Genomic DNA, 22,178 nt, shown 5'->3' with positions numbered 1-22,178 from the left:
AAATCAAATACCTAGGTGTAAACCTAACAAAAGATGTGAAAGACCTCTACAAGGAAAACTATACACTTCTGAAGAAAGAGATTGAGGAAGACTATAGAAAGTGGAGAGATCTCCCATGCTCATGGATTGGTAGAATCAACATAGTAAAAATGTCGATACTCCCCAAAGTAATCTACATGTTTAATGCAATTCCCATCAAAATTCCAATGACATTCATTAAAGAGATTGAAAAATCTACTGTGAAATTTATATGGAAACACAAGAGGCCACGAATAGCCAAGGCAATACTCAGTCAAAAGAACAATGCAGGAGGTATCACAATACCTGACTTCAAACTATATTACAAAGCAACAACAATAAAAACAGCATGGTACTGGCACAAAAACAGACATGAAGACCAGTGGAACAGAATAGAGGATCCAGATATGAAGCCACACAACTATGAGCAACTTATCTTTGACAAAGGAGCTAAAAATATACAATGGAGAAATAGCAGCCTCTTCAACAAAAACTGCTGGGAAAACTGGTTAGCAGTCTGCAAAAAACTGAAACTAGATCCATGTATATCACCCTATACCAAGATTAAGTCAAAATGGATCAAGGATCTGAATATCAGACCACAAACTCTTAAGTTGATACAAGAAAGAGTAGGAAATACTCTGGACTTAGTAGGTATAGGTAAGAACTTTCTCAATGAAACCCAGCAGCACAGCAACTAAGAGATAGCATAGATAAATGGGACCTCATAAAACTAAAAAGCTTCTATTCATCAAAAGAAATGGTCTCTAAACTGAAGAGAACACCCACAGAGTGGGAGAAAATATTTGCCAATTATACATCAGACAAAGGACTGATAACCAGAATATACAGGGAACTTAAAAAACTAAATTCTCCCAAAACTAATGAACCAATAAAGAAATGGGCATGTGAACTAAACAGAACTTTCTCAAAAGAAGAAATTCAAATGGCCAGAAAACACATGAAAAAATGCTCACCATCTCTAGCAATAAAGGAAATGCAAATTAAAACCACACTAAGATTCCACCTCACCCCTGTTAGAATAGCCATCATCAGCAACACCACCAACAACAGGTGTTGGCGAGGATGCGGGGAAAAAGGAACCCTCTTACACTGTTGGAGGGAATGTAGACTAGTACAACCACTCTGGAAAAAAACTTGGAGGCTACTTAAAAAGCTGGACATCGATCTACCATTTGATCCAGCAATACCACTCTTGGGGATATACCCAAAAGACTGTTACTCCAGAGGCACCTGCACACCCATGTTTATTGCGGCACTATTCACAATAGCCAAGTTATGGAAACAGCCAAGATGCCCCACCACTGACGAATGGATTAAGAAAATGTGGTTTCTATACACAATGGAATTTTATGCAGCCATGAAGAAGAACGAAATGTTATCATTCGCTGGTAAATGGATGGAATTGGAGAACATCATTCTGAGTGAGGTTAGCCTGGCCCAAAAGACCAAAAATCGTATGTTCTCCCTCATATGTGGACATTAGATCAAGGGCAAACACAACAAGGGGACTGGACTATGAGCACATGATAAAAGCGAGAGCACACAAGGGAGGGGTGAGGATAGGTAAGACACCTAAAAAACTAGCTAGCATTTGTTGCCCTTAATGCAGAGAAACTAAAGCAGATACCTTAAAGCAACTGAGGCCAATAGGAAAAGGGGACCAGGAACTAGAGAAAAGGTGAGATCAAAAAGAATTAACCTAGAAGGTAACACCCACGCACAGGAAATCAATGTGAGTCAATGCCCTGTATAGCTATCCTTATCTCAACCAGCAAAACCCCTTGTTCCTTCCTATTATTGCTTATACTCTCTCTACAACAAAATTAGAGATAAGGGCAAAATAGTTTCTGCTGGGTATTGAGTGGGGGGAGCGGGAGGGGGTGGGGGCAGGGGGTAGAAATGAACCAAGCCTTGTATGCACATATGAATAATAAAAGAAAAATGAAAAAAAAAGAATAATAAAAGAAAAAGGAAAAAAAAAGTTAAGTTAATATCCTTTTAATTCAATGTCAACCACTTAAAATTTAAAAAGAGCTTTTCTCAACAGTAATTGTCACTGAAATGCTTTCAAATCCCTACATTTTTATCTATTAGAAAGAATAGTAATAAAATGTGTCCTTGCTGATGAAAAAAAAATATAGGTTGTTACAAGGACCATGCCCAAAACACTTGCCTTTAGATTCAAAATTCTGAATCAGGATGAAACTCACATGCGTCACCTATATTAAGCCTATCAGTGCTTGGAGTAAAGTGTCACCATGAGCAATGAATCCCCTTAATAACCCTCCCCTTAATAACCCAAGAGGCTTCTCATGGGTCTCTCCAGGTGATAGAAGACCTTACAAACATACACCAGGAAGATGATGTATTAAAAGCATCTGCTGTTTTGGTTACATGAATAAGAAGTGTCAGGTAACACAGAAAATATTATATTCTGAAAACAGAAAGAGAATAAGAGCACGGGGAATCATGAATGAGGTCAGCAGACAGGCATGCAGAAACTGAGGCAGCAGAGAAAGGCAGCAAAGAGTTCCAAGCCCCATCCCCAACTCTACAGAAAAGACACCATCACAAGGTAAGCCAGATGGCCCTGGCAACAGAATGGCAATTCCAGCTGCAAAATAAGTACACACCTCCTGCAAGCCTTAAGCCAGTGCTAAGGTTTGGTGAGGCTGTGACTGCTCCAGTGTGGACGACTAACCTCAGTGAAGAAAGACATTCTGTCATTCCCCTTATCTCAGCGGGCAAGAGCAAGGCACAATCTTGAGTGAAGGTCTATTGTTTAAGATTGAGATACTCTAGGGGCCTGGAAACAAGGAATATCTATGGCTCAGGGAGTTTGGGGACACCCTACTATAGTGTCTGGATGGGGCACCCTACTAGTGTCTGGATGGGAGATGACCATGAGAGGTGGCTGAGGAGGGGGAGAGGGTCAGACATGGTCTTGCTGAGAAGTTCAACCAGTAGGGATCTCTAGCAGTGAAGAGCACAGTGACTGAAGGTTCTGCCCTCCCTAGTGAGGATCGAGGGAGTGAGTTCCATTACCTGGGGCTCTGGCAGGCTAGACCTCTGAGCCCAGACCCTCAAAATTACGTGATACCCACAGCTTCTTTCCTTAAATAGGAAGGTGGACTGTTGAGCAGGGTCTGAAAACACTGAGGCCCTTCTGGGAACTGCATCTTGGCATTGATTGGCTACCAGGCAGGACATAGGGCCCTAAGTTCAGATGCTCTAAATCACAAGACTTTCATAGCCATCTCCTCCCCAGAGGGATGTAAACTGCTGAACAGGGTCTATAAACATTGAGAGCAGCAAGCAGAGTGCATAGGTCCCTCAGTTCTCCCCCAGCCAGTGTAGAATTCAGTGCTCTGTTTTTCCCCCTTACTGTCTGATGCATTTGGGGGTCACCCAAGGCTTGAATGCTTGCTTCCCCTGGAGATAGAAACTAGGAAGCTTGTGAAGCATTGGGAGCATGTGTAACCCACAGACTGTAAAGCTCTCTACAACCAGTACCAGCTCTCTGTACTCAAAGAAGGGAAGTTCCTATGGTGAAATCATCCCAGAAGTGAACTGGCCCCCCTAAAGAGACTCTAGCTAGTTCACCTTGATCTTTGCAGAGTTGGCCCAGTGCCCCGAGCATGTGGGCAAATGCTTAGCTATTGAGTCACAGCTCCCAGTCAAGTGGTGAGAAATAGCACTTCAACCCAGCCACTACACTACCTGCTTAAACACTGAGACTACTTCAACTAAAAGAAGAAAGGTGATTACAACTTCCAACCAACAGTTTGGCTTCCGATGTATAAATCCCAACATATAAACACAGGTAACATGAAAAGCAAGGCAACATGTCTCCTCCAAAAGTGAACATTTCCACAATAAAGGGCTTGAATGATAGTGAGGTAAATAAAATTTCAAACAATGAGCTCAAAAGGTCAGTGATAAGATTGATCAACAAAATTAAAGAGGACATGTATAAGCACCTGAATGAATTCAAAGAAGATACAAATAAACAGCTGAATGAACTCAAAGACAATTCAAATAAACAGTTGAATGATATAAGGAACACAATGCAGAATATGAAAGGGGAATTTAATAAAGATATAGAAATCCTGAAAAAAAGAATCTGAAATCCTGGAAATGAAAATCTCAAGAGCACAAATTTTAAAACTTAATAGAAAGCCTTGTTAATAGAAAGGAGCAGGCTGAAAATGGAGTATTGGGGAATAAAGATATAGTAGAGGAATTAGAACAATCAGACAAAGACAAAGAAAAAATACTAAGAAAATAGGAACAAAACATGCAAGACCAATGGGACACTACCACACTATAAATCATGGATATAGAAGAAGGACAAGAAGTACCAGTTAAAGGCATAGATGATGTGCTCAATAAAATAATAGTAGAAAACGTCCCCAATCTTGAGACATATAGGGTCATCCAGGCAAAGGAGGCTTTCACAACATCAACCAGGCAAGATCAGAAAAGAAACATCCCTAGACATATTATAGTTAAGACACTAAATATACACAACAAAGACAGAATATTGAAAGCTGAAAGAGAGAAGTGACAAGTCACTTACAAAGGCAAAACCATCAGTAGAACAGTAGATTCTTCAACATCAAAAAAGAGAGAATAAATAAATAAATATCCTAAGGATGCACCTCAAGCTCCTGGAAAAAATAAGAACAAGCCAAACCCAAAATTAGTAGGCAGAAATAAATAATAAATATTAGGGCAGAAATTAACGAAATGGAGACTAAAAATAAATGCAAAACAATCAATGATACAAAATGCTGGTTCTTTGAAAAGATAAATAAGATTGATAAACCTTTAACCAAAATAACTAAAAGAAGGAGCGAGAAGACCCAAATTAATAAAATTAGGGATGAAAAAGGGTCATCAAGCCAAATACCAATGAAGTTCAAAGATCCTTAGGGAATAATTTGAAAACTTATGTTCTAATAAACTGAAAACTCAAGAAGGAATGGATAAATTTCTGGATTCATAGACCTACCAAAATTAAATCAAGAGAATATAAACCACTTAAACAGATATATAACAAACAATGAAATTGAAGCATTAATAAAGAGCCTTCCAACAAATAATAGCCCAGGACCTGATAGATTCACTGCTAAATTCTACCATATCTTTAAAGAGCTACCATCAATGCTCCTCAAACTATTCCACAAAATAGAAAGGGAATGAATGCTACCAAACTAATCCTATGAAGCCAGTATTGCCCTGATAGAAAACCCAATAGGGACACAACCAAAAACAGAAACTACAGACCAATTCCTTGATGAACATAGACAAAAAAAAATTCCCCAAAAAATAGTTGTAAACCTAAATTAGCAACATATTAAAAAGATCACATACCATGATCAAGTTGATTTCATCCAGGGATGCAAGGATGGTTCAACATATGCAAATCAATAAACATAATACAGCATATAAACAGAATCAAGGGCAAAATTCACATTATCTCCATAGATTCAGAAAAAGACTTTGACAAAATTCAACATCCATTTCTGACAAAAGAGCTGAAGGAACTGGGAATAGAAGGAACGTAGTTCAACATAGTAAAGGCTATATATGACAAACTTATAACCAACATCATACTAAATGGGGAGAAACTGAAATCATTTATCTAAAGTCTGGAACAAATCAAGGTGTCCACTCTCTCAACTCTTATTCTTATAGTACTGAAATTCCTAACCAGAGTAATAAGACAAGAGAAAGAAATAAAAGGGATTGAAGTAGAGGGAAGAAATCAATTTATCCCTATTTGCAGATGCTATAATCCTATACTTAAAAGACTCTAAAGATTCTATCAAAAATAGCTCCTAGATCTAATAAACACTTTCAGCAATGTAGCAGGATATAAAATTAGCATACAAACATCATTAACTCTTCTACATACCAACAATGAACAGGGTGAGAAAGAAATCAGGAAAACAATAACACTCACAATACCCTCAAAATAAAAAAACAAACCAGGAGCAAACAATTAAGGAGGTAAAAGATTTCAACAATGAAAGCTATAAAACACTAAAAGAAAGAAATTGAAGAAGACACCAGATACAAAGGTCTGCCATATTGGCAGAATTAGTATTGTAAAAATGACCATACTACTGAAAGTAATCCACAGATTCAATGTAATACTCATCAAAATCCCAGTGCTATTCCTCACAGAAATACAAAAGAGGATATCAAAGAAGTGAAGCTTGCTTGGACTCATGCTGACTCTGTGACTATGCCATTAGCTGTCTCCTTTTTCCTTCTTATATGGGTAGAATTCTTTTTTTTATTGTTTTATTATTCATATGTGCATGCAGGGCTTGGGTCATTTCTCCCCCCTACCCCCACCCCCTCCCTTACCACCCACTCTGCCCCCTCCCTCTCCCCCCGACCCTCTCAATACCGGGCAGAAACTATTTTGCCCTTATCTCTAATTTTGTTGAAGAGAGAATATAAGCAATAATAGGAAGGAACAAGGGTTTTTGCTGGTTGAGATAAGGATAGCTATACAGGGAGTTGACTCACATAAATTTCCGGTGAGTGTGTGTTACCTTCTAGGTTAATTCTTCTTGATCTAACCTTTTCTCTAGTTCCTGGTCCCCTTCTCCTATTGGCCTCAGTTGCTTTTAAGGTATCTGCTTTAGTTTCTCTGCATTGAGGGCAACAAATGCTAGCTAATTTTTTAGGTGTCTTACCTATCCTCACCCCTCCCTTGTGTGCTCTCAGTTTAATCATGTGCTCAAAGTCCAATATCATTGTTGTGTTTGCCCTTGATCTAATGTCCACATATGAGGGAGAACATACAATTTTTGGTCTTTTGGGCCAGGCTAACCTCACTCAGAATGATGTTCTCCAATTCCATCCATTCACCAGCGAATGATAACATTTCATTCTTCTTCATGGCTGCATAAAATTCCATTGTGTTTAAATACCACATTTTCTTAATCCATTCATCAGTACTGGGGCATCCTGGCTGTTTCCATAACTTGGCTATTGTGAATAGTGCTGCAATAAAAATGGGTGTGCAGGTGCCTCTGGAGTAACCTGTGTCACAGTCTTTTGGGTATATCCCCAAGAGTGGTATTGCTGGATCAAATGGTAGATCAATGTTTAGCTTTTTAAGTAGCCTCCAAATTTTTTTCCAGAGTGGTTGTACTAGTTTACATTCCCACCAACAGTGTAAGAGGGTTCCTTTTTCCCCGCATCCTCGCCAACGCCTGTTGTTGGTGGTGTTGCTGATGATGGCTATTCTAACAGGGGTGAGGTGGAATCTTAGTGTGGTTTTAATTTGCATTTCCTTTATTGCTAGAGATGGTGAGCATTTTTCCATGTGTTTTTTGGCCATTTGAATTTCTTCTTTTGAGAAAGTTCTGTTTAGTTCACTTGCCCATTTCTTTATTGGTTCATTAGTTTTGGGAGAATTTAGTTTTTTAAATTCCCTATAAATTCTGGTTATCAGTCCTTTGTCTGATGTGTAGCTGGCAAATATTTTCTGTATATGGGTAGAATTCTTATGTGGAGTTCCCTTCTTGATAAATAGGCTAAGATGCACAATTTGATACTGTTTTAGTTTCTAGATGGCTGTATAAAGCAAAAGTTAATGTGGTTATGTGATTTCAGAAGAAAATAAATGATTAGTTACAAAACTCTGTCATTTTTTCATTACAAGCTCTGTTTTCCTACAGTTAGCTGACTCCTTTGTCACTGGTGAATGGTTTGTATCACTATGGATTTCTTGGATTTCTCTGGAAATCTCTGGATTTCTTGGATTTCTGAACACTGTTCCTCTTAGGACTAACTTGTACGTGGGTTTAGCACAGACTATGAAATGAATTGTTAAAATTATTTTATTAAATTAAAAAATAATCTTTAAAAAGGAATAGAAAAACCAATCCTAAAATTCACATGGAAAAAAATAAAAGACCCTGAAAAACAAAAGTAATTCTGAGCAAAAAGAGTAGCACTGGCGGTATCACAATACCAGGCTTCAAATTATACTACAGAGCCATAGCAAGAAATACAGTATAGTATTGTCACAAAAACACATGAAGGCCAATGGAAAAGAATAGAAAACCCAGAAATAAATCCACACAGCTACAGTCATTTAATTTTTGACCTACCTTAAGAACCTGCAATACCACTCTTGGGCATATATCCAAAGAAGTTTAAATCAACATAAAAAAGACATCTTTATACCCATGTTTATCGCAGCACTATTTACAATAGCCAAGCTGTGGAATCAGCCTAGGTGACCAATAGTCAATGAATGGATAAAGAAAATGTAGTATATGTACATTATTTTCAGTCATAAAGAAAAATGACATTGTCAGGGAAATGGATGGAATTGGAGCTCACCATGTTGAGCAAGATAAGCCAAACTCCGAAAGTCAACTACCAATCACATGGTTTGCTCATATGCGAAATCTAGACCTAGATTTTCCCAGAGCACAGGCTCTGGGAGAGAAAAGAAAGAAGGAAGGAAGGAAGCAAGGAAAGAAGGAAGGAAGGAAGGAAAAGAAAGAGAGGAGAGGAGAGAGGAAGGGAGGAAGAAGGGTTTGACAAGTATTTCGTGATCTGGGAATATATTCTGATATAATGTGGCATGAAAAGGAGAATATAAAATTGTATGTATGATAGATCTTAATTTGTCTCTAAAATAGTCAGAATTATTATTTTCATGATAGTTTTCTGTTTTCCAATTTTCTACAATGGATATGTATCACTTCTGTAACCAAGGGGGAAAATAATATTATTCAAAGAAATGGATTTGTTCCACAGAAAACTCCTCCACTCGGCTGTGAAGAGAGATATAATAATGGTTACACTGGTTACATCTTTTTCTACCCACACCCCTATTGTTTAAGACTGCTGTCCACTCACAGGAAAAATACTATCACAGACATGAGGCCAATTATATTTTTAATAGCACACATTAATTGCACAAAATATTGGGTGTCGTTAGGCCATTTTCATGCATTCATAAAACACATTGACCGTATTCCCCTCCCCAGTACCTCCATTTTCCTTACCTCCTGCTGGCTCCCTTCCCTTTCCCTAATGGTTGTCTTCCTGAGTCCAGATATTTCACTTATTGTGATAATCTCTAGTTCTGTTCATTTTCACTCAGGCATCACAATTTTCTTCTTCATAATGGCTGAATAATAATCTATTGTGTATACCTCATAATTTTTTTATCCATTTATCCATGCATGGGCATCTAGGCTGATTCCCTAGCTTGGCTGTTGTGAATAATGCTGCAGTAAACATGGTGTGCAGGTGTCTCTGTTTCTGCTATGATCCAGCTCTCCGCCCCAGGAATGGTATGACAGCTCTATTCTTGGTTTTTTTGGAGAACATCCATACTGATTTCCACAGGAGCTACACTAATTTACATTCTTACCAACAGTGTATAAAGGTTCCTTTTTCCCACATCCTCACTGGCATGTTTTGGTTTTAGCTTTCTTGATGACAGCCAGCCATTCCAACCGAGGTGAGTTGGAATCTCAATGTAGCTTTGATTTGTATTTCTCAGATGTCTAAAGATATTGAACTTTTTTCTTGTATTTGTAGGCCATTTGTGCTTCTTTTGAGAACTGTTCAGTTAATTTGCCCATTTATTAATTGGGTCATTTGTTCTTTGGGTGGTTTCTTTGAGTGCTTTATATATTCTGGATAGTAATCTCCCATCAGATGAATAGCTGGCAGGGATTTTCTCCCATTTTCCAGGTTGCCACTTCCCTCTGCTATTTCCTTTGCTGTGTGGAAGATTTTTAATTTAATGCAATCCCATTCATCAATTTTTACAGAATTCATACAGAATTGAACACAGAAATTCATTCCTATTCCTATATTCTGAAGTGTTTCCCCCAGGTTTCTCCAGTAATTTCAAAGTTCCATGTCTTATGTTGAGATCTTTGGTCTATTTTGAGTTGATTTTTGTAGAGGGTGGAAGATAAGGATCAAGTTTCAGTCTTCTACGTATAGACACCAGTTTTCCCAACACCATCTGTTAAAGAGATGTCTAGTTATAACTTTTCAGGTACTCAGGTGGTGCAAAGTATGACCACCAAGTGGTATAGCACAGTGGGTTTCATCTATTCTACATAATCACAGATAAGCAAGCATCATCAGCCCAAACAACCCATACTGGGTTCTAGTATTCGTGCAAATCTGAAATCTGTGCCTAGCTAATTTAAAATTTTGCTGATGATAAAATTTCTCCAGCACTTCCATGTAGGGAAGAATACATCGTGAGCCCCCAAGAAAGGACAAAGCTCCTCTGTTTCTTTTTCCAACAACTTAACATTACCAGCTTTGCCGCGTGCCTCCGTGCAGCCCAAGAGTCTTGAAACTGGTGCCCCGAGCAAGGGGAACTTGAGCTGCCCAAGCAGCAGTTCATGGCCGAGCTGTTTCATCTGCATGCACTGAGTACACTTATTGATGGGTGGACGTGGAGCGACATCTAGTGACCAGCTGTGTAAAACACAAGGAAGCAGTTTTATTTGATAAATAATTACCAAAAATCTCAAGTGTCTCTATGTGTTCTTTGTATTTATGAAAAACAAAACAAAATTTCACATTTAAAACAGAACATCCCTCGAATAAAAATCAAATTATTTGCTTTCCTACTTAAAATGATACTTTCCAAAAGCTCTAGAACTAAAAGACTGTTCTGTGTCAGCACTTCCAAATATCCAAAACTTGCAACAGATTGTTTCCTTTCTTTGATTTTTGAGATGACTTCCCCATTTTCTCTGTCAGTCCCATGGGCTGAGTGCTACAGAAACAGTCATTTTTAAATGGACTACTTTGTTCTAAAAATAATAAACTCTATCATAACATTCCTTAAGTTTATCAGTTCAAAATCAGGTTCACAAACTAAATCAAAAGTAAACACAAAACTGCAAATTCTGAATGCAGGATTCCAAAGCACTATCAAAAACTTGTAAACAGAACTCTTTCTCTGCTGACAATGGAAGGAACCTGTGTGTGTCTAATGCTGGAGTCTCTGACATCACTGAGGAATATCAACATGTAGAAATGGTGGAGTTCATTTTATTTGAAATGATACCATAATATGTTACATATATAAAACCGCACATAGAATATCACACCATTATGTCTCTTTTCAGTAACGGAAGGAGAACTTACTACACATGGAGTACTTGAAGAAGTTTGTGAGCAACCATACAGACAGATGGCTGGTGACCTTTCTCCAGAGAAGGCCAGTGTCAGTCCTAATCACCAGATAGCATAAGACCCACACAGGTAAAAGTAACTCAATTTAGAGTACTTTATTTAGGGGTTTTGGAGACTAAGAAATACAAGATATTGCCGTCATTTTAAAAAGTGAAAACTGGCCGGACACGGGGGCATACACCCGTGATTCCACCTACTCAAGAAGCAGAGATTGGAAGATTTGCAGGTCCAGCCTAGCCCAGGCAAAAAGTTAGTGAAACCCCATCTCAATCACTCACTCACTAAGCTGGGCATGGTGGTACACTGCTGCAGTCCCAGATACACAGGAGGCAGAGGCAGGAGGATCACAGTCCAAGGTCAGCCCAGGCAAAAACACAAGAACCTATCCAAAAGATAACTAAAGCAAAAAGGACTGGGAGTGTGGCTCAAGTGGTAGAGCCATTTCTTAGCAAGAGCAAGACCCTGTGTTCAAATCCCAGTACTGCAACAAAGAAAAAAGAGAAAGAAAAATAAAAGCAAGAACTAAGAAATGAGCATTCAGCAAATGCAATAAGTAAACATTCTTACCATGTACATTTCAGGGAAGGAAGTGGGATGGGGTGGGTTTAGGATAAAACAGAATCTGAGACTTTGTACACTTAGCATCTGCCTCATGCCCTAGAGGCAGGATGGCTTTCTTTGGGGAAATCTCATCCCAAAGAATTGCTTAATTTAAAAATGCCTTCTGTCCTTCTCCACTTTCTTCCCAAATCATCCCAGTTTGGCTCCCTGGAGCCTCACAAGCCCTCCAGTCCACATCGCACGGGTCCCAAGGAGCTGGCTTGGCCATTGTGACCATCGCCTTGCAGCCATGCTCCTCGAACCCCAGAGGCCCACCAACCCTTCTTTACAGAAGCCACTGCCCCATGCTGGCCAAGGGAGCCAGAGTGGCTTGTCTTGGTGCTCTGTCTTGGCAGAATCTCTTTCTCCCCAGTCTTTTGAATTAGCTCACCCATCACCACTTCCTTGGTATCTTCTTAACAGCTCTGAACACCAGTGCCAGGCCAGGCTGAGCCCACAGAGGGGACCAACGGAACAGCCACTAAGATAGAGCTTGGGTCAAACCTATTTGAGCCCACGCATCCTGCCTGCACAATGGTGTGCTACACACACAGGCCTAGTCACATGCGCACCCACGCACACCCACACACACCTGCATGCACACACCTATGCACACGCACGTGCACACACAGGCGCACACACACACAGGCCTAGTCACACAAGCACACACATGCACACACGCATGCACACCTGCACACGCACAGAGGCCTAATCACACAAGCACACACACGCAGAGGCCTAGTCACACACATACACATGCACAAAGGCCTAGTCACACACACGCACACATGCACACACATAGACCTGCACACCTCTCTGTTATACACCTTTCACCTACACACCGACACACACACAGTCCCTGATAATAATAATTTTATGAGACAAATAAACAACTGGTGACTGTTATCATCAAACCAAACTTGCTCAGCCCTGATTTAGAAAGTGTTGGCTGCCCAAAGATGTAAGGTCAACACTGGCCTCAGAGACAGGACCATGTGCTTCCAAATTTAAAAAAAAGAAAAAAAACAGATAAATTACAGACTTAATTAGATGGTTTAGAATTTACCTTCAATTTGTCTTCTGCTTCCATTCATAACAGTGCAAGCATGTCCGCTCCAGGACAGACCAATGGCCCATCAAGACCTCCATCCATGCAGCCCCTGCTCCGCCTCCAGCAAGGCCCAGGGCGCTGCTCTGCCCACCCTCCAGATCACACCATGCCCCACAGGCTGGAGGTAGGACGACCAGGACAACAGTCTACTACTGTCACCCTCATCACCGTTAATGGCACCCTCTTTATTCTGAAAGAAGCTTTGGTTCAGACAACAAATGACATGCTGCTCTCCTGTGGGAATGTCCTCCCATCCAACACACCCTCCCTATATACAGTTCCGTTACAGACTCGGTTTAGGCAGGGGATTTTCCCTTGCACACTCCTGTGATTAGGTGTTGGCCTCATCCATGGTTCCCAGAAGCCAGTGTGGCCCTGCTGGGCAATGTATGGATTGTCCAAGTAAATGGATCACACGTGCCTTTTACCTTCTCCTTCACCTTCAAGCAGCTTGAACCCTAATCTTCTAATCTACATCACATTAACCTGTGCACATGCACCCGGCGATGGAGGAGTGCTCTAACATGCTGGGTGCTGGAATTTGATCCATCATAGAAAATAATCATCTTTAAGCTTAGGGAAGATACTCAACTACTCAATAGGAAATAATCACTTGTGTAACCTAGTATGGAGACTCAATTCAAAATTTAATTGGATGAAATTCACAAACCTTTTAATTTGCTCATAACCATTAATGACTGTACAGAAAGTGGCAGAGTATTGTTCAAGTGAATTATTAGGACTGACATTTAAGTGTAAATAAGTCTTGCATTTCTAAATGTCATCGTGACTCTCCACCTACCCCCTCGTGGTAGAAACTCAGCAAGTTATTTATTGACTCAGGTATTTGTAGTATCATCACAGGTGGTAAAGAGCTAGGGCAGAAGTCAGACATCTTTCATTTTAAACCCTGGTTTTACCCTCTTAGCTCTGTCCCTTCCCAAATTCGGGTGCAGGAACTTAAATGACCAATGTGGTGGTGTATTAAAAGGTGGGGCCCTTGAGCAGTTATTAAGGGAACTGAGGACATAGTTCAGTGGTACCATCATATCCTTACATGTGCAAAGCCCTGGATTCAATCCCCAGCAACACATACACACACCAAGACACCATCAGGCCATGAGGGCTCTCTCCCATGCCTGGGAAGTCCTTCAAAAAGAGGCATCACACAGCATTAGGACAGCTCTCTCCTTCCTCTGCCTACTGCCTTGTGAGGACAGAGCATTCCTCCCCTTGGACGGATGCAGCCCTCCCAAGATCACAGAACTTGAAGTGCCTTGATCTTAGGCTTTCCAATCTCCAGAACTGTGAGGACACAGATTTCTGTTCTTTATAAATTACCCATTCTCGGTTACTTTGTTATAGCAGCACACAATGAGCTAATACAGCTGCTCTGCCATTCTTCGTATTGGTTGAGCCCACAAATGGAATCAATAATGGATCCCATAAAGCCAAAAGCTGTGGGAGCTGAGTTGGAAGGTCCACAAGAGGTGCCCAGCACACAGACATGGATATGGGACACTGTCACTGCAATACACCACACAGTAACATCCCAAGACAAACGATAGCCAAATAATTCTAGTTTGAACCCAGATAGATCCTGTGTCATCCATTACTTAAGAAAACTACTTTTTTTTCTCTTTTGCAATGATACAAATAATCATGGAGAGAAACCAAATCCAACAGCACTGGAGCTGAAACAATGCCAAATTATTCCTTGAAAAGTAGAAATGCGATGCGCAGTTACCACAGCACTGGAAAGATGGCAGAGGGAGAGGAAAGAAAAAAGATCCCATTTGTTCCAGAAAATCTCCTGAAAAAGAGGAAGGCTTATCAAGCCCTCAAAGCCGCCCAAGCAAAGCAAGCACTTTTGGAAAAGAAGGAGAGGAAAGGAAAAGAGTTCAGGTTGAGACGGCTGGAATCATTCCTACGTGATTCCTGGCGACAGCAACGCGATAAGGCGTCAGAAGTGAAGCCTCGTGCTTTGGCAGTGCCTGATAAACGTTCCTTGGCCTTTGTTGTGCACATCCAAAGGACTGAAGGCATCAGTTTACTGGTGAAGAGGACCGTTGCAAGACTTCGTCTGAAGAAATTGTTTAGTGGTGTCTTTGTCAGAGTCACTCCCAGAAACATGAAAGTGCTTTGTGTATTGGAACCTTATGTGACCTGGGGATTTCCAAATCTGATCTGTCCGAGAACTGATCTTGAAACGTGGACAAGCAAAGGTTAAGAGTAAGACCGTCCCTCTGACAGACAGCACTGTGATTGAAGAGCACCTGGGGAAGTTTGGTGTCATTTGCCTGGAAGACCTCATTCATGAAATAGCCTTCCTGGGGAAGCATTTCCAGGAGATCTCTGGATCCTTGCATCCTTTCCACCTCTCTGTGGCCTGTCACGCTACCAAGAATAGAGTGGGCTTCCTTAAGGCGATGGGCTCACCTGGCTATCGGGGTGAACGCATCAATCAGCTCATCTGCCAGCTGAACTAGACCTAGAATATCTGAAAGCACAGTACAAAAGCATATGCTTTTATCTTTTGGAACTGTTATCAAGCATCTTCAGAGAAGATTATTTTCTACCCTCAGAAATTGGAAGGAAGGGGTAAGGGAAAGACAGTAAGTTGTGATCATGGCATGCCCCTGGTCACAGCCCAGATCAATGGAAAATTCCAGCCAACACATGTCGTTGAGGAACCTGTCCTACTTTGACATCTTCAATTTTGGGTGTTTAATTTTGGTGGATAAATAAGCACATGTACAGTGTCCCCAAGACTGTTGTACAATAGACCAAGCCCAGGGGCATGCCTGATTCTAGGAGTTCAAGGGCCTTGAAAACTTGGAATACAGTTTTGAAATGTACTAAAAAAAAAAAAGTAGAAATGCTTCAAGGGAGTCTCTGATTTTACTTTTAAAAAGGAAAAAAAAAAACCCTCAAACTTTACTTGAGACATACATTCTGCTGAAAACCACAACTTGCTGATAGATTGAAGGACTTTCTAAGCTCATGAGGAGACGGGGTTTGTTATGAGTAAAGTTGTGTTCCCCAACAAGTACTGGTTAGAATCTGAACCCCAGGTACCTTAGGATGCAGCCTTATTTGAAGACAGTGTCTTTACAGAGTAACCGAGTTAAAAGGTAGCCGTTAGAGTTAACTCTAACGCGATACTACTGGTGTCCTTATGAAAGTGAATGTCATACTGATACGTGCCACAGCCTGGACAAACCTTGGAGACCGTATGCTCAGTGACACAACTGGACACAGAAGGACATTGTGTATGATTCCATTTATATGACATATCTGTAATATGCAAATTAATGGAGACAGAGAGAAGGTTAGAGGTAAGAAGCTGGTTGGGGAGAAAGGCATGGGTAGGGATTGCTTCATGAAAATGTTTTAGAGGCAGACAAGCATGATGGTTCTCGAAGTTGGAAACACAATGCCTCTGGAGCTGTACCCTTAAAATTCTTAAAATGGCAAGTTTTAGGTGATATTTTTATTTCAATGTGTTTTTTTATTTGCATATTAATGCAAATTTAAAATCTTATGAAAAGGGAAGGGGGAGATTCAGACACAGAGACAGACATGCCTGGAGGGAAGATTATGTGTGGTGACCTAAGGAGAGGACAGTCATCTACAAACCAAGGAGAGACACGTGGAACAGACTGTCCCTTGGAGCCCTCCAAGGAACCAATGCTACTGACACCTTGATCTCGGACATCTGGCCTCCACAACTGTGAGAAAAGAAATTTCTGCTCTTTAAGCTATGCAGTTTGTGGTTCTTTATTACAGCATCCCTAGAAAACTAATACCGACTTTGGTATCAGGAGTGGGGTTGCTCCAACCCAGAAAGCCAAGAACTGAAGCGCATTCAAGATGCACACGGAGAAGCTAATGTTGTTTAGACAGTAAGCAGAGATATGGAATCCACTGACCCCACACAAGACCAGCAAGCCCCAGTTCATGGCCACTGCAGGATCCACATTGCTGTAGATCTGACATGGTTCATTAACAGCAACACTGCCAGGCACAAGGCCCAGGCTGAGGAGTGTCGAGCCTTCTGCCACCCACTGGGGAAAGGCCAGGCCACACATCTCAGTAAACATCCACTTCTCTTTCCCTCCCTCTTTCTAACTTGCTGACTGAGGAATCCTTAGGGAAGTCACCTGCCCACTGGAGCCAAGGAAAGTCCCTCTACTCTCCCCATCCAATTCAGCTTCATTGGACAGCCCCACCCAAAGCAAGTCCCTTGCTCTCACCCACCATTTCAAACCCGTGTCTCCTTTATGCTGGCGGTAATCTCAAATGACCAGCCTGGGACAGCCTCAGCTCCTGAAAGACTGGACAGGCATATATCAACATGGGTTCCTCTCCGTTTGTATCAATCTGTTACCTAACTGGCAGAGCTGCAGCAAATGAAGCAGTGGAACCCTGGGAAATCAGAAGTCCTTCCCTTTATACTCTTATCTTTGTCCTTGACCTCAAGCTTTCCCTAACAAATAACTATTGGCCTGTGGACTCCAACCCTCTGTGCTACAGCTGGTCAGTTGCCTGATAAACACACCACTTGGCCCTCTTAAATCCCACCGCCTCCACATTCCCAGTGATTACCATTCTGGGTCTGGTGCCATGGATAGCAAGGATACAGACAAGGGGATCCAGGATGATTTGAGCTCTGAAAAATACTACATTTACATTCAATGCCAGCTTGAGCTACACACTCCAGATTTGTAGGAATTACTCCTTCTAGTGAGATTTAACTACCTCCATGACTTTAGAAAATGTGTGCAGTATATAAGAAACAGAAGAGGCCATGCCAGACACCTCACTACATTTTTCTTAGTATACAATATATAGATTTTAATGGCCTTCAAACAGCTCTTGCCCTGTCACTAAAGCAGAGATGCCTTTGTTTTGAAGAAATGAAGAGAAAAGGATGCTTTATGCGGTGTTGTTTTGGAAGCACCAAATGTACAGCAATGCCAAGTATCAAACAATCTTAAATTGACCAATTAAGGCCTTAACTGCTTCTAGTATACTCAAAGAATACTCAATAACATGGAGAAAACATTTGTACACCAATGTTGAGGGAGAAAAGTCAAATTCATAATTATGTGTTATGTAATATATATGCACATATATAAATCACACACACAATTGCTCTATAAATGCATAGATAAAAGAAAAATACTTCAAATGACGGTAGTTATAACTGAGTGATTATGGGGTTTACAAGTATATGAGTACCTGATAATGCTTGCATACTAAGATACTAGCCCATTCAAAAACATTTTACTTTCAAACCCAAAAGTCATTATAAATTCTATGCTAGGATCCATGGAAGCTAAAGATATACACCTGTAAAAAAAAAAATTAGAGAAAATATATGGGCTGTTATCACTTGGGCAAGGATAGTTTTTGGTAACTGATTCTGTTTCCATGTACCACTAGAAATGTATCTTCTTCATTTATGTCCTGCCTTGCTTTCTCTAGGTGTATAAAATGACAGCTCATGTAAAAATCAAGTCCAGGTCAAATTACCAATATTGTGCAAGTGGCTGGAGGTCAGAATTACCTTCATAAAGAGCTTCGAGGTCCAGAGTGAATTTCTATTTATTCAGCATTCTACTTCCCAATCTCAGCTGAGACAAAAAGAGAAAAGAGGGCAAAAAGATCCCAAGCTTAGAGTTCAGCCTATGTATGCAAATGACCAAGGGAAAGAAAGATGAAAGAAAGACATTAGCAGGCACAACCTATCAGAGTATGGGTTAGAAGTTGCTTGTGTTTCAAAGACATTTTATAAAGGAAAATGTTTGATTAGTTTGATTTAACTTGAATAATTCCAATTGTATATTAGAAAGAAAAATAAATCATACACTGACATATGGAAAAGAAATCCTTGATATGGTTTTGGGACCCTCAGTGCTTATTAGTGCTTGTTTTTAATGAGCACTTAGATATGCTGGGCACAGTGTTAGGACATAAGTGCCCTGATGAGTAAAGCCGGGTCTAGGTCACTGGAAGAGTGGAGCTACTTCTTTCTCATTTTTGACCATGTTTTCCTATTTTTGGTTTTAGTACATGTGTGAAAGCAAAATTAACCTTCCAGAAATACCTGTTACATCAGTTTAAGTGTACGATGCTTATTTTAACTTTAATCAAAAAGCATCTGGATTTGGATTCCTCTAAAGATTGACACCTCTGGCCTGACATAACCCTGGACACAGCCTTACCCATCCTCGTTCATTCCTCTCACTCCTACTCCAAGCTGCTTCATGTGAAGAAGTGGGCTGTTCTGGCTTATCCATGGCAAAGGAACATCATTTTTAATGAGTTGCTCCTAAAAATTTATACTCCTTTTGTACATACCTTGCTACCTTTATCTCATTTGTACTTCACAATACCTTTGAATAATTGATAGAAAAGGAAATTTGATTTGAGTTGAGATATAAAGTGTTCTAAAGTCTTGCAACTCAAGACCAAATCCCTCTTTGACACTTACCACTTATAGTGAGACAGTTTGGATGTGTTTTGTACCCTCCGTTTTGTACCCTCCAAAACTCAGGTTGAAATATGATCCCCAATGTAACAGTGATGAGAGCAGTGGGAACTTTAAGAAGTGTGTGGGTCAAGAGAAGCCCTCATGAAAAGAATAACACTACGCTCTGGACTGGATTAATTCCCACAGAAGTGAGTTTCGACTCTTTCAGGACTCTCCCACGGAGCAGGTTGCTATCAGGTGAGGGTTTTGCTCATGTTTTGTCTCGCTCGCATGCACTCACTTGCTCTTCTTTTCCCCATATCATGATGCAACATGAGACCCTCACCAGACACAGCCACCCAGTCTTGGGTTTCCCAGCCTCCAGAACCACAAGCTAAGTAAGTTTCTTTCCTTTATAAATTACCCAGTCTCAAGTATTCTGTTATAACAACAACAACAACAAAAAAGAGACTAAGTCTGCTAGCTATTCTCTCTCCCATCTTCAACCCATTGTCACCATGGCACCAAATGGCTCCTTCAAAAATTCAAGTCTTTCCCCTGCCTGATCTTCTCCAATGGCACCATGTCACCTACCAAGAACATCAGAACAACTTTTCTGGTGGGTCTGTTTGTTGCTTGCCTTCTTCTATGGCCAATAATACAGTTCCATCAAAGTTTCTGAACATCAAAGAAAAATGTGGTCATTAAAGCAAGCAAATCTAAAAATGTGCTAATATAAAAATACATTTTTCTTTATGCAGGAAGTGTATGAGTCCGTAGTGAGTGATCTGCCTGGGTCCCCTTCATGACTTTGTACCAAAAGTCAGCCTAAATTCTGTGTTTTCCCAGTCCTTCATCGATTTTTGCCAATAAAGCAGAAATGCAGAGGGCTAGGAGTTCCAGAACATTCTTGCTCAATCACCTCTCTATCCACTGTATCATCAACAGGAGATTATTCAAAAGTGGCAGTAGTTTTTGGAAGGAGGAAAATAGGTTACTACTGAGAAAAGTCCAGAGAAAGAGCTTTGCATATGCTTGCATTTCATTTGAGCTCTAATCCCTCTGCCTCAGAGGAAAGAAAGAATTAAGATATTCTGAAGAATGTACAAAGGGAACTCATTAACTGGGCAATTTTAGGGTCAGTGTTCTAGATATTCACTCCCACTGCTCTGCAGACAGGGAACAGCAATATCATTTCAGTAAATATCAGTGGACATCTTAAGTTAGCATGTCCTGTGAAGGTGTAGAGAAAAGGATGATCAGCTTTCAAGAACTTTGAGTCTATTACGTGCCAATTCTAACTTATCTAAGGACTTCGAAAGTCTACCCCAATGTGAATACAGAAGCATTACCAATTGTGACGATGGTGGTTATTAAAATATTTCTGTCACAATGATCCTTTCAACTGCTCCCTAAGAGTTTCTGCAAGAATTTTGGAGTATGTCACATAAACCAATGACTACTTTAGAGAAGATATTTTTGTTACATTGAAGGGGGTTTCATCCTAAGGTAAGGATCACATAAGAGCCTTAAGTGAAACTTTCATAAAACCTTTCTACATATTTTAAATGGAAGTTTTATTTTTTTAAAGGTGAAGCATGTTGTTTTTCATGACAGCTTTGTTGCCACCAACAGAAATTCAAACTAGAGATCCAAAGGTGAATCAGGTAGGATTACCTACATGTTGTTCTTGGAACTCAGCTCAGATCATGGAAGAACTGTCAACTCTTTTAATAATTCCATTTTCCAGGAAAACACAGTCCATATTCAACCAAAGCTCATTAAATTCCAAAGTATCCAATCAGACCAGATCTATAACCAAGCAAGATGTGACTACCTCTGGGTCAACACTCAAAGAAATTCTTTATCGAAGTGTAAATAAAAATGGCTCCAGGAAGTACACCTTGGCATTCTTGTCTTTTGTTTCACTGAAACCAGGACATGGAACCCACACTTACAGACAAGTTGAGTCCACTTTGACCCTTGCTTCCAATAGGTACACTAATGCTCCAAGACAACGGAGAGTTGCCTGGCTGAAACCAAAGAATCTTCTGGCAACTCCCAAACATGCCCTTGGCTGTGGCCTTTACAAAGCAAATCTGAGAAATGTAATACATCTTCAGAATGCACCTGGAAAACAGCAATGTTATACCCACCGGGGGAAAGGCCTTCCTGGGGATTTTCATGGCTCTGCAACTTGAAGCTTTCATAATTGTGATCCCAATTAATGTAGCTACAGACATCACTCTTATATTCCTGGGTACAATTGGGTCCCATTCCTTTGAAGCTCATCAGACCATTTGCTTCAACACTTGCTCTAGGAGACAGCCTCAAGGTCAACAACCCTCCATGAAAACCTGTCATCTGTGTACTACACAAAAGTGTTTTCTTTGCATTTCAGTCATGCCTTGACCTTGGAGAGGATGACGTAAAGGTGGAAGGCCTGATTAATTTTCCACTTACAGCCCAATTATTTTACTATTGGCACCTTCATTCTACCATCACTGACATAAAATCTTTTACAAAACAAAACGTAATAAATGAGAAATTGATTGGATTTTTTAAAGCTTGCTTTGAAAATCAGCCATTAATACAAATGTCCTTTTTCAGAAGAAAAGTTCATCTGTAGAAGTTGCTGGACCTCAGAACCCAGCTGTGGGGCCACAGGGGGAGACATGACCACATTCAATCACAGTTTAGAAATCTTCCTCATTCATGTTTGACTGCACG

At 40.4% G+C, this 22,178-nt stretch overlaps 1 pseudogene; it reads left to right on the top strand.

Annotated features, from left to right (window-relative positions):
• The first annotated feature begins 14,705 nt into the window (after positions 1-14,705).
• Positions 14,706-15,839, top strand: LOC109674437 (ribosomal protein uL30-like; annotated as a pseudogene).
• The last annotated feature ends 6,339 nt before the right edge of the window (positions 15,840-22,178 follow it).

The sequence above is a fragment of the Castor canadensis genome, chromosome 5 (assembly GCF_047511655.1).
Source record: "Castor canadensis chromosome 5, mCasCan1.hap1v2, whole genome shotgun sequence".
Lineage (NCBI taxonomy): Eukaryota > Metazoa > Chordata > Mammalia > Rodentia > Castoridae > Castor > Castor canadensis.
The sequence above is the reverse complement of the archived record's forward strand: the minus strand, read 5'-3'. Positions and strand labels throughout refer to the sequence as shown.